This window comes from Ips typographus, linkage group LG2, assembly GCF_016097725.1.
Source record: "Ips typographus isolate SLU linkage group LG2, UJ_Ityp_2.0, whole genome shotgun sequence".
In the NCBI taxonomy this organism is placed as follows: Eukaryota; Metazoa; Arthropoda; class Insecta; order Coleoptera; family Curculionidae; genus Ips; species Ips typographus.
Genome location: NC_138423.1, coordinates 9,164,569 through 9,184,595, shown reverse-complemented (window position 1 = coordinate 9,184,595; position 20,027 = coordinate 9,164,569). Strand labels below are relative to the sequence as shown.

General features: G+C 32.9%; 2 long non-coding RNA genes across 2 annotated transcripts in view; both read right to left on the bottom strand.

Moving 5' to 3' along the window:
- Positions 1 to 3,799: 3,799 nt before the first annotated feature.
- On the bottom strand, positions 3,800 to 8,909 carry LOC145724760 (uncharacterized). The gene is made up of 2 exons (XR_014177078.1): positions 7,821 to 8,909; positions 3,800 to 7,554 (listed from the first exon to the last, which is right to left on the bottom strand). It is a non-coding gene; the product is annotated as an uncharacterized LOC145724760 (long non-coding RNA).
- Positions 8,910 to 11,998: 3,089 nt separating this feature from the next.
- Positions 11,999 to 20,027, bottom strand: part of LOC145725552 (uncharacterized) — a 53,300-nt gene continuing 45,271 nt past the window's right edge. Inside the window, exons 4-5 of the long non-coding RNA XR_014177338.1 lie at positions 13,078 to 13,173; positions 11,999 to 12,808 (exon numbers count right to left, since the gene is read on the bottom strand). This is a non-coding gene — a long non-coding RNA (uncharacterized LOC145725552). The remainder of the gene's footprint in view (positions 12,809 to 13,077; positions 13,174 to 20,027) is intronic.

Below are 20,027 nucleotides of genomic sequence, written 5' to 3'. Positions count from 1 at the left end.
TTCAAGTGGTTATGTATCTATAAGCTTTGTGTTAATGCTTCAAAGTCAAGATTTTGTGTATTTGGTGAAAAAGCTCACTTGAGGCGAGTGAATTTTGAACATTTGAACATAACCATTAACAGCCAGAGAGTTGAGTACGCTCACCAGATCAAGTACTTGGGTGTTTTATTCGGATCGTGTTTGGACTTCCACGCCCATGCTGATTGTGTCACACGCAAATTTGCGAAAAAAGTTAGCTTTATTGCCAGAGTGGTGGGTCAATTATCACTCGGTACCAGATTATTATTGTATAATAGCATAGCTGCCCCACATCTGGAATTCTGCTCTTTTCTGTTGTACAACTTGCCGTCTTTTAAAATTGATCAAATTCAGGTTGTGCAAAATCGAGCAATGCGAACAATTTTAAAGTGCAATAGGTAGGTATACCCCTACTGCAACAATGCTTATTGTTTTATACTTTTTATCAGTCAAACAAAAAATTGTGTTTAGCGTTTATGTATTTGCTTTTCAGTTAAGAAACAATCTGTTGCCTTCTTACATTTGTGACAGGATTAAGGTTTTCAGGGATATTCACAACTACAGTACAAGACATTGCTCAAATTTTGCATTAATAGAGAAATGTAATTCCAGTCACATGCACAATTCTGTACTGTATGGAGGCTTGCTCGATTTTAATATGCTGCCTACTGCTCTTAAGGACTGTAAAGATTTGAATGTTTTTAAAAAATTAATTCGTAATTATGTATTGTCTTTAAAATTTTAATCTGTTTTACTATACCTGATTGATATTTTATTTTCTTTAACTTGTAGTACCGTAGTTTTAAGTTTACTTTGACATGTATTTGTTTTTCCTTATAGCCTCGTGCTAAATAAAGACTAGTATTATTATTAAAACAATTTTTGTTAAATAGAGAAACGCATTAACGATGAACTTAAAGTTTTAAAACCTGGAGGAAGTATTTTATTTGTCTGGTATAAACAGGTTATTTAATTTTATTATGCGATCTACTATAGTATCATGTATTTTTCAATGCTATGCTATAATACATTAGTAAAGTTATTTTACTGTTTTTTTTTTTACTATCAAATTAATAATTTAAGTCTCTTGTGATGTATTGTAAAGCAAAAACGACAATAAATAAAGTATAAAGTAGTTTTGCACCTATAAATTTATCTCTCACGTCAAGCATGGAAAACTGCTTTACGCTAAACCTGGAAAATGAAGACATAGGAGAAAGGTACGCAAATTTTAATTTCCAAATAACTCTCCGACATTTCAAGCACTTTTAGTAATCTAGCAAGAACTCACTGCATTTTCGTGGAAAATTTAAATTCCGGGTAACAACTGCTTTGTGTTCTGTCACTAACACGCCGTCAGCCGCTGAAACTTTTGCATCGAGCTTTTCCGAGTTCTTCGATAAATCCTTTTAACAAAGGCGTAGCCGATGGATTTAAATTACGTTTGCTTTTGCTTCTTTATGAAATATTTAAACACCAAAATCTCACTGTAACTGATAGTAGACAATTTTCGGTTCAGTTGAGGCTTGCGTTTCGAACATATTAAATTGTTTCGGGAGAGATTTATTTGTTTAGAGATCAGAAATTTCATCTTTAATTTGTTGTTGTTAAATAATCATGCTCTGAATATCATAATGCTCTCTCTTTCTTAGGAATTATTTCCTATGGAATATTATAACCTAACTAAAAAAGATCCAATACATTAAATATTTCTGGTAACATTTTTTGTTGAAAGTATGGAACTAAAATAAAACAACACTAAAAACAGTTTCTGTGACAGCTACTTTAGACGTAATAACATTTTATTATAAGGGTTCGGTACTTATTATAACTCTACTTTGTAAAGACCTTTCACATTTAAGAACCCTTTAATATTTAATTCCACATAAAAAATTGTGTAGCACCACCGAGTATTTTGATCATAACTTACATTGACTACTAGCAACTATTTTCTCAATTCATTAAACCAATAAAAAACTAGAAAATACTTACTGAGACATGTTCAAACCACCAAAGTGAAAAATTTTAATATATTGAAAATTGAGTACTTTTTCATTAAAATTGAACAAAACAGCTTTATGTAACAGTTACATACATTTAAATCTTTTAGCCCTTCATTTTTAAATTGTGTTTCATACAATATTATTTCTAATTTTTGGCTATTATTTTTTATGAATCGGTTACTCAACACTCTTAAAAGACATTGTATAAACTGTACCAACGATATGCTATAACCTAATTTCCGTCCTACAAAAACCATCTAAAACAGGAAGCTACACATTTTTTCACCAGGTACATTAACTGTTATCTTACGTTCGTAGCAACGTAAAATAGAACGGTACGTCACTTGAATTGGAAGAAAACAATATTTGTACGAATAAGTATGTAGAGCAGTGATAAGATGAACATTACTTTCTTCAATCCTGCAAATGTCTAAAAAGCAGGAAAACTGCCCAGCTTATAAATAGTATCTGTAAGAACCAGAACCATCTACAAAAAAAAACACAAAATAAACAATTTTGTTCGGTATCATGGACGGGATGAAAAAGCTTTGAATTTTTTGAAAAAGCATTTCCAATAGCTTTTGGATCATTCAAAATGACACTGAATCATAGATGGACCAGAGAATCATTCATAGAGTCAAGAGAGATAAGATTATAAGTAAGTAAACATTTTGGTCTTTGTAATCAAATTAAGAGGTTAGAGAGGCGCTAGATACAGTAAAAGGGGGCATCGCGGTGAATGGCATCAAGAATAATAATATTCGGTGCGCGGATGACACTGTGATTATGGCAGGTAACATGATAGATTGATAGACCTGCAGAGCATGGTCGGACGTGTTGTTTAACGCAGCGAGCAATATGGACTGCTTATAAGCATTGAAAAAACCAAAGTGCACGTTTTTTAAAATACTAACACGAATTCAAACCTGTCAATTAAGGGAAATATCGTACAACAAGTATCCTACTTAATACGGAATAAATAAATCATATCGACCCAAAGAAAGAAGTAAGTTACAGAACTGAATAACCTAGAAGAGTGAAAATAGTGAGGTTTTGTTTTTTGTTCATAAATCCCAATCCTCTGACCGGTTAATTAAAGTTAAGTTAGTTAAGTTAATTTAAGTCTTCTTTCTTGGATCTCTGATTGGGATTGATAAACAAAAAACAAAACCTCACTATTTTCAACCAATCAGATGGGTGTTTACCGAATGATGCGGCATTAATGGGGCTGTTCCTAGATTTGGGAACGCTATCTGTACTTTCTAACTCATAGAGTTGAGTACAGATGTCACCAGATGCTGCACAACAACTGTCATAAGCTAGAAGAGTGTTTACACAAATGAAAACATTCTTCACAAAATCAGATCTCACCGTATGGCCAGGTGGTCGGTTTTACTGTACGGCTGTGAAATTTGGACTTAACCCTGGTCTAGAGAGAGGCCTGGAAGCTTTCCAGATGTACTTGTACAAAAGAATACTTTGCATACCATGTGTACAAAGAGAACAAAAAGAACTCCTATTGACAATAAAACGAAGATGGTTTGGATACTCATCAATAGACATCTTCAGAGATGCAGTATCCAGGACCATGTTAGCAATTTGGATTGGCCAACCTTCGTGTGGAGACGGCGACTTAAGAAGAATAAGAGTCAAGTTAAAACCAGGAAACCGCAGTAGTATAGTTATAAGGTTGATGTTACTAAAAATCAAATTAAAATTAATTCTTGAAAAAGCTATTCGCAATTCTGAAAATAATAGTAATAAAAAAGAAACACAACTTGCTACAAAATATTATATTTCGATCCTACTCGTTTATATATTCATACAAATATAAAATTTACAAATTATACTGAGTAAGTCAGACTCTAAGTTCGACGACGACAGAATATAAAACGCAACTAATTTTATCGACAGAAACTAAACATCGATATGATTCAAATTGTTTTAAGATCCCAAATACTAACACATTTTAGAGGAACAATTTTTATTCGTTTTAGGAATTTCTTTTATCATTTTATAGGTTAGTTATATCGTTAGCAAGTTTCTACCGACCTCAAAATAAAACTTAATAATACACTCACATCTGTCGCCACTTACAATTACATATATTATGTCATCTATATTGTCAACGTAACAAATAATACAACATTTATATGATTAGCACAGTACAGGATGTTTAATACTCAATTGACGGTTTTAGATAATAAATGAAAACAAAAAAATATTCAGTGGATTTAATTACTGATAAAACGAAACTATACAAAATCATATCGAACACCCTGTATCATTACAGTCTAAACATCAAGTCTAATTGGTTGGATAAGCCACTAAATGTAGTTTAAAACACTTATGGGGTTGCTAATTCATTAAAATATCCGTTATAGGGCAGAGGCATGCTTCTTGTATACGATTTAAATGACCACCTATTTTAAATGTATAATACCATAACGATTCCCTATGCTAAGGTTTTTTTGATAAACTAGCACCTCGAATATGAAGCTATTTAACAACAACAGACAACAACGATTTACTATAATCTAGTAGGTTACATATTAGTTACACTTGGAACATTACATACTTACGTCAAGCGTTTAAATCTATCATTTTTAGGAGTATATCAACAGTAAATAACTTCAACAACTATTACATTATGTGTACATTTACAAGTCCCGAATTCAGATTAACAATTTGGATGTTTGCGTATTAATAGGGATAGAAAGGAAATTAATTTGGAAAGATTGAGCTCGGTCATGCAAGAATACAAGAAAAAGGTTTTCTGTTTGATACATACTAAAATGTGGAAAATAATCTATTCTAATGGGGTCACTTACGGATAATGCAAGCTTGAAGGAACTATAGAATGCGTTTCGCTGTACTATCACTAATCTTCACTTGAATTGTTAGAAATAACATCAATTTGACGTATTATGTAGTGATGGCAGTGGATCTACAGATCTAGGAATATTCTCGTTATTTAATTTAGGTTGTTGCACTTGAAATAACATTCCCAGTAAACAGGAGTTACAGACTAGGTTGATCTCTGAAGCGTTCGATATGATGAATCATCGGATGATTCTGAATACCATTGGGACTTTTGCAATCAGAAAAGTTGCCGGTAAACGCTTTCAGGTCTTATTTATTCTGTGTATCTCAAGGGGAGATCGAGGTAGACAACTTCTTTATTATGGGGAATGTAGTGCAGTTCTGGAAGAGTCAGTTCTTGGCCTCAATTTGTTTCAACGGAACTATCAGTTGTTCATCGAATATTGTTACATTGCTGCTGAATTTTGTTTAACTTTTAACTGCTACCATACTACGTCCACTTTTAAAAAGGAATGGTTTTTAGTAATTCTTAGCTGAATCATAGAAACAACTCTCAATTAACCATCAAAAACTCAAATAGGGTTTACCAAAGAAAAAAGCCTCAACTTTACAATCTGCTTAGAAAGTTGTTCTTACAGAACAGCCGTTTACTTCTGGAAAAAAGCACATTCTCCATACAGCTTTCTTAATTAAATAAATGAGTCAAACACTCTATGGAGTAGTTTAAGTGCGAAAAAGCCGAGGCCAGTCTTGAATACCAGAAGGTTTTCAAACCGTTTAAAAATTCTAGTCGTCGCGAACAAGAAAATAGCTTTAAGGGGTTTTTGAGCTTCCACCATCAACGATCGATCGGACCCTGGGGCGGATGCTCTGTTAGAGGTTAAAGTACACTTTTTCCACCCTTATTTCGCGATCTTAAAGGGCGTTGTCAAATTAATGCTTGGCACGTTATTTTCAGGTATTTCCCCAATTATGGTTTGGATTTAAGGCATAATATTGTTTAAAAAGGATCATTGTGCTTTATTTGTACAAAAGGCTACTAGAACTTTTGAAAGACCTCAGTCATCATATTTTAATAGTAAGTAAAGGAATCAATAAAGTATTTTATCAAAAAAAAATCAACTATAATGGCGTGGTATATTAATCCTCTAGAGAATAATAGACTTTTTTGAATGAACCTTTATAATTGCGAGGAAGCAGTTTTAAAAGGGTCATATTAAATACCACATGGCTGCAACAAAAAAGAGGGGTTATAAGCCCTTAAGTGGGTTACTAATATCCACCTTCATAATTGCACCCTTTTATAATACGTGGAGGTCTATTTAGCTGTTATTAAGAAGATTTAATTTATAGGAGTCAAATGATATGATGTCGATTTTGAAAAAGCTATCATTTCAATGAATTAATAGGTTAGTAATATGTTAGTAATATACTTTTGTTTAATATTGATTTTTTTGTTTGTTTGGATAATCTGAGCATAAGTATTTTTATAAAATATTGGTGTATGTATGTAGATTAACTTCTCATTTAATTTTAATTTCCATACTTTCTGGATTAATGTGAATCTAATAGAAATGTGGTTAAGCACTACTAATTTGATGGTACAAAGCATCTTTACGTTCTGATGAGTCTTTTAGTTTAGATGATTGCCTTATTTAACTCATTTTAATAAAAGTCACGAAAATAACAAAACCAAGTAGTACCAGTAAACTTGTATCTGAGAGTTGTCCTGAGTAGCATTGATCATAGTTGGCAGTTTAATCAAGTAAATTTGTTCTTATTCTATTGTTTGCTAGAAATGTAATTATTAAGACATGCACTGTACATAAAGTCATAACTTGTTTAGCAACCCGTAAAATATTCATTTTATTGCATTGAAATTTGATTGGTTTGCACTCGTAATTGACTTGTTTAACAACAAGAAGAAAACTTTAGCTCACACTTAAACATGTAAAATTTTAGTGTCAAATAAACGAAATGTCCTTAATTTACATTACTTTTACTATCAAGTGCTGGAAAAAAAAAACAACTTTAACCTAGATGATGACACAGCCAACAGATCACGCGCTTATTCCTTCTTTAAAAGTCGAAGCAGTAGATAAGAACAGTTAAAAAAAGTCACAGGCAATATGGACATATTAACAACATTTTTATCACAACGGTTTTGACCTAACAAATATACATAAACCCAATTAAATATAAATTTTTTTAGTTTTAATGTCAACTTTTAAAATGGATAGATTCGTTTGATCCAACAGCCATATACATAATTATTAGATTCTAGACAGGTAGAAGATACGATAGTATTTCGAAATCTTTCTAAAAGTCTATCACTTACTACTACAGTATTATTAGTATAGTCACACGCATTTATAGACTACTACGATTGAAGGATTGCTAATGTAGAGCTTGCTCTCTAGAACTAGATCCTCCATGGTGCTGTCCAATTACTATAATACTTATAATAAAAGCAGCTAAGAAAATGAATATGCAACACACTGCCACTAGAAGCATTTTGTGCAGGAAAAGAAGATTTGCCTGAAGAAAGAGAAGTGATAGTGTCCAGAAGCTTCATTTTCTTAGTACTAGTAGTGCTCTGAAGAGTTTCAGATCGACAGGTAAGTGCTAGTAGAAATTACAAAGCACATTCGGGTACTTTGCTGTTGGAAGTGTTGTGAAGGTCAGTCTTCGTTCATTTCACCTCCATTTCCTGTTTTATAATTGCTTTAATTAAATACGTTAGTGAGTATCAATATCGCGTTACATTGAATGAGTATACAAAAATGCTTTTTAATGAATGTTAAATCCAACTAAAACTATAGTGACTATCAAGACGGCTAGAAACAAAAAGATGCAGCAGATGGTGAGAAAAAGCATCCGCTCCATTTTTGGGGAAGACTATAAAACGCACTCTACTAACCATGCTTATTGGCAAGTAGAGATGTATTGTAAATGAGTATGAAAATGTCTACTAACCTCATGCAGTTACAGTGCCAATTTATACAATAAACAATAAAGAACTCAAAGTTGAGTTCTCACTGCCTACGAAGATTGTTGTGTCATAGTTCTTTTAGTCTTCGGGATGCTGATCTCCGACGCTCTGTCCAACCACAATGATTATCACTATGAACACAGCCAAAAACACTAAAATACAGCACACAGCTACGGCCACCATCTTGGAAAAGCGTTGAAGCCTGATTTACAGGTTACAAAGGACTGTGACAATTTTTTTCCACACTCAAAATGGATGTCTTTCCACGCACTCAGATGCATGCTTCTTTTACACTACTTGCCATTTTGCTAATTTTTTAAATAAGACGTTCCTTCAAAAGTGTTGGATAAGAAACTGTGTAACTTGACGAGTTGACTTTGGCACTGATGAGGAAATGCTGTTCTGATAGTTGAAGTCGTTTATGGTTTAACTTAGTAGCAACCAGTTTCACGGAAGCCGCCATTTTACGTTCCACATCGAGGATGGTAATAAAACTTTCCAAATAGTCGGCTTCTGCACCAAGAAGACTCTCAACGTTTATATAACAGCACTTCAAATTCACTCGCATACGCCTCCAATCTCTAAATGGATGTGATAAGAGGGAGGCTGTGATTGATTCCTCTTGAGACGGAAGATTTGAGTAATGCCGTCAAAGGGAGGAAAATAGCGACAGAAAACTCAATTAAAATCGCGAATAGTATTAAAAACGGCAGGGTAACATGTCCGTTTTGGAATGGGGAGCGAGGAACTGGAGTCCCGGTCCTATGAGACGATGTTGGGGTTGGAGCGCGCGCCGAAACTCGCAGATGAAATATTGATTAGGGAAAACTCTAGCGCCTACTATAGAAAACAATTCGACCGGCCGAAAAATCGGTGTGACGTCATTGTGTCTAGGGAACTATTATACAGGGTTAGCCACCCAAACCTTTCATTAAAAGTTTATTAGGATCAAATATTTAGTAAGATAAGTAAGATAAATTCGATGCGTGCTATATTTTAAAAATATTTTCATCTTTTTGTCACTTCCGGTTTAACCGGAAGTAGATGTCAACTTGCTTATCTTAAATGGAACACCCTGTAGATTATTGTATTTTAGAATAGTCGTATTGGCGTTTCAAGTTAAGATCGCAGCGCCATTTGAACTAAAATCGGGCAACACGTTCCTAACCTAACATTATAAATAATATGACACTGATACTTCATATTTATGAAACCTGAGCTAAATTCCTAACCAAAATATGCCAAAATCAACGTAAACAAACGGAGAAATAACAGCTGGAATGCCCGAAACTGTTTTCATAACTGATCACCAGAGGGAGTATCTCTTATCTTGAAACGCCAATAGATTTCAAATATTTTTGGTGTGTCATAACCTATGGATATCTGCAACGGTTTTCAAAATATTGACGTTTGAAAAATGACATTTTTCAGTTTTTGGTGTGTCGGGAAAACGGCTTGCATGTTCGTATCTTAACTTTTTGAGATCTATTGTACAATTTTCTTACTGATATAAAATTTTTGACACCTGTCAAAACTAAAAATATGACCAAATGATAGATCTCAAAAAGTTAAGATCACGAACATGCAATCTGTCTTGCTCTATCTCGGTTAGGAGTTTATGACACTTGTAAACCTGAAAGTGAAAGAGAAAGAAATTGATAGGACTATTCCAAATTACGATAATATACAGGGCGTTTTAATTAAAATAAGCAAGGACATCTAGGTTAAACCGGAAGTGACAGAAAGATGAAAATATTTTTAAAACATAGCACCAATCAAATTTCTTTTAATTAAAAAATTTAAAATTTCTATTAATATTGGAACCTGATAAACTTTTAATGAATGGTTTGGGTGGCTAACCTTGTATAGTGTCTGTGAAAATTAACTTGAGTTATAGTTTATCTATTGTCAGTTTGCATTAACGTGATTTAAAAAACATATGATTTTCATAAATGTTTACGTTGATTGACACACAAACACTGGATACTCTCCACAGGATGTTTTAAAATTGCATCTAATTACAAACACACCCTGCACATGTAGGTATTGGTTTTATTACGTTGGTTCTCAGTAGTCTTGCACATTTTTCTGGCAATGCGTACAATCTAGTAATCTGGCAGATAATTTTTGGCAATGCCAGATAGTTTCTGACAATTTCTAGATAGTTTGAGCAATGCCAGATAATATGCCAAAAAGTGTCTAGTTTCTAGCATTGCCCAATAGTTTCTGAAAATTGTCAGTTTCTTGCAAGACTAGAAAGCTTCTGGCAATGCCAGATAGATCGCATTGCTAGATAGTTGTTCACAATTGTCAATAACATTACTGTGTAGGTACTGGGTGATCACCTACGACAGGACATCGGTTGTATTTAGAAAGTAAAAATAATTTACTTTCATTACACTTTGTTCCCGGCAGTCCTGCAGTTAGACATTCCTGATAATGTCAACCGTAAATTTTAAGGGTCACCCCAACAATAAATTTTTTTTTGGTAATGTGTAACTAACAAACTTTTAAACATTTGTATTAGTATGTAGTGAATTTTGTCAATTTTTTCCTATTTTCTCCATCACAAGTTTTGTTTAACCCTTTATTGGACACATCGAGCGATGTTTCTATGCTTTTATCTTTAATTTACCTTGGGTCTCGCTGTCTCACCCTTTTTTAAAAAGGACAGCCGGTACAAATTTTACATCTTAAGCTCCTGAAGATGAGTATTTATGTACTCGAAACTAGTAAGCGTACCCTCTTTAATTGAGGTTCAATAAAGTTTGTTGTGGAGAAGGCTGAGTGTTCCTCACCCCCTTTTGTAAAAATAATTTGCAAATGCAGTTTGAACCAAACATTTTATTTGATAAAAACAAAAAATACTTGAAATTTAGAGTTGTTTCAATCTAAAAAATGTCAATGTATAGTAATAAATATCTCTTAAACGACAATATTTAGAAGGAAACTGATCAGGTACATAAACTATTATCTGGACAAGTAGTAGAATCTAAAGACAGCAGCAGTTACTTGGTTGTACTGCTGTTGGCTGAGGTTTTACTAAAAAAAACTTTCATAAATAAGAAAACCGACTGATTTTGCGAGAAAATCAGTCTGTTCTGAACATACAATTGAAGGAAGTGTAGATGTCTAAATCTCTGTATATGGCTTGTCAAGGAATAATTCGGCCAGTACGAGGCCAATGAGTATACCTATATGGAACTTCTACTAGTACATGCCTATGTAGCTAAATAACCTAAATTCAGACAGACTCAGAAAAACTAACTTTGTTGATATTAACTGCCATTGCCAGAAAGTATCTAACTATGCCAGAAGAAAATGACATAATATCAAGAAGAGAAATTTATCTAAAATATTTGAAGATCCTATGACACCTTTTATGCTTCTGTGTGTTAAAGGAGGATAAGGTATCACTTACTCCCGTGTATAAACTTTTGAAAGAAAACAAAAACGCTTTCACAGCATTAAAATTTCACAACATATCTGACAATTTACATAACCTCACACTTTATTATAGCCGGTAGTCACGGACGTAATAGTATATTACATACTCAGGTGGAAAGTTTATCTTGAGACAGAAATTAAACTTTCTACCGTGGTTTGTATACTATTTTATTTTCAACCATTTATCAAAATCTCATCAAACTTTTAATAAATCATTCAGTTGAAATATTGATTGCTAATAGTCTCTAACAATAAGGTAGTATAGGTGTACGAGTAGTTATGACTTCAACCATAATAAACGACTGGTAATTTGTTTACAATCCTGACAACGTCATTATTGTGCTATTCTGTCTTTAATAGTTTGAGCTGAAACGTTTCTTAAAGTGCTTTTAACATTGAGATTTCTGAAGACGCAGATGTTACTCATCATCACCTGAGCTGCGAGCTGTTGCAGAGGTGGCGGCACAGTCTCTTGACTATAAAAAGTAAGCCCAGATATGACAAAACGCATATTGACATTCACCCGGGTGGAAAGTGACAATTACCCGGGTGGAAAGTAAAAGCAGGTAATTTTCATCTTTCCACCTGGTTATGTGTAAGAAATAACGTTATTACATACCTGGTTGAAAATAAATTTTGATTTCATTCATTATTCACTGATTTACTATGCGTTACGATTACAATATCTAACGGAAGATATAAAATGGTAATACATCGGTTTGGATTAAGTCAGCTCAACTAACCTAAAAGCGCTTTCTGGTTTAAACTCCTCTATTCTAAAGTATAATGGATACGTTCCTCTGCACTTTTAGGTCACGCAATTCCCTCGCTTTCAGTCTGGATACAAAATGGGTTAAAGCAGGGGAGAGAGTTATCAACTGAAAACAATCAACTTTAAGGCGCACGGTCTGCCATTGAAAGGAAACACGAGTCTAAAAATAACGGCTAATCACCTAAAGAAATTGTAAATTTGTCATCGTCAACCAATAGAATAGCTCTGTGATTTAATTACAAGTCGTTGTTTTGCATGAAACAGAACATCATCTGTTTTAATCAATTCAATAATATCAATCATGTTTGTAATTTAATTGACAAGCGAAATGTATGAAACTACAAACATTTTTATGTTTAACTCATTATGAGTTTTTTGCTTAAAAAATGATCAATAAATTGCAATTGTAAATCATTGCAATTATAAATCATTAACGTAAAACACAACTGAAATAAACGAGTACTAAACAACTCAAAATTCATAAAACAAAATGAAAATAAAGATAACAGATAAACCCGTTAACGGTAATTCATAAATGGTTCTAGATTGTCATGTTAACGGATGAAAGATATTTAAAGCAATAAATCATAAATACAGATAACACTTGAAGTTTTAATAGAGTTTTTTTGGTGTTTTTTTGTCGGTGAGCCTGACCGAATATCATAGTTTATTCATTTATCAAAACAAGTTGGCCTAGATTCCTGGATGCTGGTCACTGGAAACTTCTATACTGTACAAGTCACATATGGTTTGCTAAAGTTGGAAGAAACAATGTCGCTGTAAATCTAGTTAACCTCTTAGAGAAAATGTAGGTTAGGTTAGGTTAGATTAGGGTTATTCTCTCGAGTCTATTACTTTGTAAAATATTATAGTTTTTCTTTTCAATTACCAGTTAGAGTATTTTTTGATCAGGCCAAGCGAGGGAGGATTACAGAAGTTTATAATATTTTTACCGGCAAAATTGTTGCTTGAAAAGTTTCCAGTACTGTAATAAAACTGAAAAAGGTTTTTTGTGCACTTACCAATAATAAATTGGAAAAAGATTGCTTGGAGACAAAAAATCGACAGTACGACTCTTCCCTTTGAGGTGTGCCGGTTATCTGAGGCCATACTGTGTCCTGAAACAAAGTGAAGAAAGTTTAATATGTAAATATGTTGAGTGTCATAGTTATTACTAATGCTACAACGTAATTAATTGTTAAAATGAATATACAGAGTGTCATATTAAAGTGTATAAAGTGTCTCAATTTCTACAATTTTGTATGGTAAATCTCATGTCAAGACAGATAATCGCGTTTTTTTGCGAGAAGATGTTATATTTTCCTGAAAAACGCCAGCAAAGAAAATTCTTATTTACCTTTTAATGATTGTCTTCTACTACGCAGCAAAATAATAGCATAATTGTTTCAGAAACAATACAAATTTGATCAATACGCCCAAACCAAGTTTCTAAAACAAACTTCTTAGTATTAGCAGTCTATATCAAAGTTAGCATTCTGACAACAATAGAGACAATAATAACCTCAAAATAAATTAACCGTTGCTACAGTACCATAGAAAAGCAAAAGTTAGCACAAATGGTATAGAAGAAATCAATAGTCTAAAGTTCGGATGTATGAAAAGCGTTGATACTGTTCTGAAACAAAAAGCAGAGCCAATCAAATATTTGAACAAACCGTTTCCTAGGCTATTAGTTTTCCTTCGTCGGTCAGGTCCGACCTTTTGTCGACAAGATAAATTGTAGCGTGGAATGCTGTGTAGGCTGACGAGAGGAAATTGCTGTTCCAGATGATGAACAAAGATAAAAATGCCCTTTCTCGCTGACCTTACGCTAACAAGTAAAACAAGTTGGGTTAAGGGTTCGGATATACCGAAATTAATGTGTAAACAATCTATCAGGGTTTATAAAATATAATAAAGGTTTACTTTCTATTACTTGCTTCTGTAGGAATACTGGCTAATTTTTTAGCAATCCAATGAGCCTATTTCACAAATTAAATTATTACTTTTTATCATTTGAAATGGAAAGTATGAGTGCATCAATACGCTCTTTAAACTGTCCAAAAACCTTATTCAAGCTTCTGAAATAGTCTAAAAAGAATTAAAAAAAATCTAAAACATTGAAGAAACTCCAAAATGCTGCTAAAACAGTCAAAAGCCTTCCAACAGCTTTTAAAACAGTCTAAAAGCTTCCGTATAATTCTAGAGCAATTTAAAAACTTTCAATAATTTCTAGAACTGTCTAAGAGTTTCCAACTGCCTCTAAAAAAGTCCAAAAACCTTCCTGAAGTAGTTTAAAAAGATTTCAAAAGCTTCAAAAACACTATAGAATCTCCAAAATACTTCCTTTTCCTTTTCCTTCCTCCAAAGCAGTCGAAAGCTTAGAAAACAATCTAAAAACTTTCAAAAGCTTTTAGAGTAGTCTAACTAGTCTAGACACTCTCAAATAATTTCAAAACAGTCTTAGAGAGTATCTTAGATATATATAAGAGTTTAAAAGCTTCCAAAAATTTCTAGAACCGTCTAAAATATTTAAGAAAAATCATGAGACACCGTCATTGCAGTTAGCAAAACTGATTTGATAATCCACATTAAAATCCAGTAATATCTCAACAAATTACAACTTTAACCAAGTTTGTAACATTCTGTCATTTATAATTAAGCTTGAAATTTTAATCCAGAAATAAATTATGTCTTTCATATTTTTATCAAAGGCAAGTTCTTTTTCATAGTGCAAGGCCGCATAATTATCACCAAAGCTGCTTTCACCGAGTATAATCTAATTTACATATTGTGTGTCAGCGTCATTAAAGCAGTTTTGCATGTAATCATAGCACAGATGAAAGCAGGCAACGATTAAAACTAGTATAGCAGTTGACTTTCTTATGCCGTAATTTCCCTAGAGTGAAGGCTGATGTATTATAATGTATTCCACAGCTTTTGTAATAAAATTAGGTTTAAGTTTTGTTATCGCAAGGGCGCTAACTCGATTTTGAGGTCGTCGAATGAATAGCTTCGTCGAGATTTTATCGCCTTAATACATTCACCTAAAGATAAGATGGTCCTTAAAATTGATGGGGGGCACGAGTGCTTTAATTATGTTTTAATATGATCGCTTATCGAATTTAAGTTTAACTGTTTGCTGTCTGATTTACTGTTCCAAGCAAAAAAGAAAACTAGTTTAAAAAGTCCTCTCAAAGTTCTTTATCTAATTAAAATACACTGCGAGAGAAAGTTTTCCACTTAAGAATTAGAAGCACAACAACACATGAAGTAAACTTTACAAGCTAAAAGTTGGTGTCACTTTTAATATACGAAGAGAGGTTTCCTCTCTGGAATAAAGGAAAACTTCCAAATTATATGGTATATTCGAAAATGATTTGAAGTGATAGATAATAGGAATTAAGTAGATTACTAACGTTAACTAACTTTTCTGATAAAGCAAAGAAAATTAAATTTTGGGTGAGGCAAGTAAGTTTTTTGTAAGGATATGAAAAACTTAATCTAGATACTTATTGTTTGTTTTCCTGACACACAGTGGTATTGTTTAATGGACCTAAGCTGAGATTTGAGTGTGACATAATAAATGCAAAATATCACAGTTTAAACAAAATTGGCGTAAGCCCAACTTACCGAGTGTTAGTAATCTATTTAAATATTGTAGTTAGTTGCTTGATTTAAGTGGCCAAAAATCTATTTTGTAAGTTCCATAGACCTCTAAATGCTATTAAAAACGTTAAAAAGTGCCAGAGTCTTCTGGAACCATTTGGAAATTGTCAGAGACCTCTAAATGCTATTTACTTTCTTAAGAGTGACATAAGGTTGTACAAGTGTCTTAAACCGTCCTAGAATTGTTTCAAATGGTTAGAGATCTCTAGAATTATAATTTAGAGACATTTTGAAAGATTTATAAACCTACCTAACTAAATGCTATTGAAAACCTTAAAAAGTGCCAAAGTCCATTAGAACTGTCTTAAAACTTCTCATTGCTGTTTTAAATTGCCCGAGGCCTCTGGAACCATTTTGAAAGTGTCAGAGACCTCTACCTCTAAATGCTACTGAGAACTTTCTTAACAGTTACAGAAGGTTCTACAAATGTCTTAAACCTTTCCATAACGGTTTTAAATTACCAGAGGCCTCTCAAACCATTTTGAGAGTGTCAGAGACCTCTAAATGCTACTGAGAACCTTCTTAAGAGTGACATAAGGTTGTACAAGTGTCTTAAACCATCCTAGAATTGTTTTAAATTGTTAGAGACCTCTAGAAACGTTTTGAAAGATTTATAAACCTACAGATGCTATTGAAAACCGTAAAAAGTGCCAAAGTCCTTAAACCTTTTCTGTACTGAACTGTTTTAAATTGCCAAAGGTCTCTGAAACCATTTTGAAAGTGTCAGAGACCTCTAAATGCTCTTAAAAACCTTTTAACAAATGCCAGATGCCTTTACCAGTGTTCTAAACCATCTAAGAATAAAATTGTTTAATTATTGGTATGGTATAAACATTGATTATGGTCATAAACTATATAATTTAGTGTAATGTTAAGTGATTACTGAACAAACTATAACTACATTTTTTGAAAACCGTGCACAAACCTGTTGTTAAGAACGTATGTACAAAGTGAGTCAACAATATAGTAAAGTGTATTTCAAAAAACAAACAAACTAATGTTAAATAAATACAAAAGTTTTTGTTCAAACCACCAAATAACGTTCAAAACAAGTAAAGGGGTGTTAAAAAAGATTACAATATAAAAACAGATCTAATGTAAGAAAAACCAAATAATCACTAATTTATTATTTTATTTATTAAGTTATTGAATGAATTTATTTACAAAAAAGTTGGCTACAAAACTGAAGAAAATTTTCATTCAATTATTTATTTTCCTGAAAATTATTCTCCCGATGTGTCTGTTTGGAAATCAATTTAATTCGGAAATTGAATTACTAAATAAAGAAACTACAAAAAAATAATAAAATCCAGCTTCGGTCTGCCTTTACCATCTAAGAAACTCAATTTCATGCAAATTTATACCACCTCAATCAACATTATTTTCAGAAGAGGATAAGAAATAAATTGCTGTTTGGATAAGTCTGCGCCATCTGCTATCCGGAACAGTAGTTTTGATGAAATCCCACGTCGGATCGGTTTTTGGGGCGCCACTTCTGTCGACGTCGAGACGCCCAAAACGATTTTCGATAATCGAGGAGAGCGCAGTGATAGCGTTGTCGCTAGATAGAGGGCGTCTATCGGGGATGCTATGAAACTTATATCAGTTTGAAAGCAGCTTTCTTAGAGTTGAATTATTACCATTCTGGCAATCAAGATGGTTGAAGGAGTTATAGTCGTTTAAGGCCCAACCACGTTATTTATGCATTATGTCTCTTCGCCCCCGCAAAATCCCCTATAAATTTTCGTAATATGCACTAGTAAACTGTACAGTTGTTATTAAATGACGCATAGGGTGTGTAGTGAGTGAACGTAAATAAAGTTAACTTTCTTGTATTATAATGACATCGTCTCTAAGTATTTTCCTTTGTCTTCGCTTAAATGCGAGAGCGACAGACACTCAACCTTATTGTAATAAGTGGTCCAAGTAATTTCAACTTCAGAAAGTTCAAAAGATCTATTGCGGAACTTGAACTCAAAATTTGCATTAACTCTTCGACGTTATTTATGTTAGGAAAGTCATATATTTAATAATTGATCTGAAAGCATTTGCTTGTAATTGTTAAACTTTCTTCAAACTTGATATAGAGCTAATGTTGTATAAAGCACAGTAGTAGCTTTCATATAGATAGTATAATACAGAAATGATGAAAAAGCACTTGACTTGCGGAATGCATGTGATAGGTTTAACAACTAATGCCTGTGCGGGTATAAAGTGCTTGATTATGTCTTTGGTAATTAAGCAATTAAAACATAATAATAAACTGGTTCAACATAAAGCTGAAAAATTGGTCATTTTTACAGTAGATATTACAGTGGTATTTGCGATTCTTGAAAGCCCTTTTCACACAAAATTACGATACGTTTTTGTCTTGTTCTACTATGGCAAAACCAAAACTCTTATTAGAAGAAAATATTATATTAAATGATACTTAAAATAGTTTCTACTCCAATTTTTCGAATGCTGATAAAATGTGGCATCCTAAATAAATTACTAAAAAGTGTAGTAAAACTGACGTTCTTTTCCTATAACAGCAAAAATAGATAAACAGGAGTTAAAGGTAAACGGGCAGTTTTACTTAAATTGAGAGTACAACTTTACCTGACGGCAACTATACTTTATGAAATAACGTCTGGCTGCTATAACGATATGGAATTTTTTAGTGGATGCTTGCAACAAAACAGGTTTTCCCTGTTTTAAAAGTGAAAGAACGAGTTGCGGTATCTGCTATAAAAGAAAATAAAAAGAAAACCTTGAAATGTTAAAAGCAGTTTTCAAGCCAACTTGCTAAAGATATTGACGTGCATCAATCATCTGTAACCAAATTTTTGCTTGAAGTGGTAGATAAGAAGGATTACGAAGTTGCCGAGGGTAATAATTGAAAAAGATTTGGTCTAAAAGTGATAAGAATGAACATTGAAAGATGGTAAGAATTGTATAAAAGTGAATTCTAGAGAGGAGTGCTTAACTATGACTTTCAAAATAACGTTTAATCACAACAATTTTTTTCTTAGATTTCTACTTGCTGCTTGAGTGAAAACACGTCACCAAATCTTTATTATATAGTATTACTCAATTTTATTATTTTTTAGTCTAAATTGATTTTATTGGAATATTATTTTAACAATGGTAATTCAAAACTAATTTAACAATAATCATACTTTTTGTAATAACATAAACAGTTTAGTTATTAACGGAAAGTAGATTATAAAGTATAAATTATATCAAGTGTTAGGATTAAATATTAACACGTATTGACATAATTTATTGCATAAACAAATAGTAAAAGTACGTAATGATGTTGGTTATATGGCGATAAATTTGGCACCAGTGGTAATTTCAGTATACCGACAAACTCAGCTAGAAATTAATTAATTATGTCTCTAAATCTGTCGGAAACGAGCGCTTATTACTTTATATTTGCTATTTGGGCCCTGCAAAGACAATGTTTACTTGTATTATTATGGTATTTTATCTGTGGGATAGATAGGCCATCTATGCAGTACGAGTTCTGAGGAGGCGCTTTAGGGCCAAAGTGCCCTAATGCAGTCTGGTAAAGAGTGAAATTCCCTACAACTTTCCCCTTTTCCTTTTAAACTTTTTTCATATTTTTTCAAATAATCGAGTCACGCTTTGCTGAACTTGGAGGTTTTCCATTATTTTTTTCATATTTTTAAGAATTACCAAAAAAATGAGATTATATGTTCAACCTGATTTTGACAATGGTTGTGACTTTTAACCAGCATTTTGACATGTTATAATTGATTTATTCCAGCCAGTTTGTTTCCAGAGTCACGTAATATTTTTCTCGGTTTGATTTTCAACTATGTATGTAATAACATTATTTCTTACGTGTAAACCAGGTGGAAAGATGAAAATTATCTGCTTTTACTTTCCACCGGAGTGGAAAGTGAGTACTTTCCACCCACTTGAATGTCAATATGCTTTTTGTCATATCTGGGCTTACATTTTACAAGTGAAAACAAAACTCAGAGTCGATCTCCACAAAATATTATTAAAAGTTGTTATCTGCCTAACATGTTTCGGGTGTATTCAGACACCCATCTTCAGAGGATGCAAGTTGTACAGTATGTCAAATAATTACTTACAAATCTGAGGACATGGAAGCCTACCTTAACTAGATCACTAGTCTGCTGGCTGTCATTCTGCAAGGGGGGACAGCTGAACCCAGATGTACTTAAGGTGGTGGTTGGTTTTTTTATTCTACACAGGGGAAAAAAACTTAATCAAAACCCAATGTTGATTTCAAAAAAGCTGGTTGCTTGGTTTTTTATTATTGAAG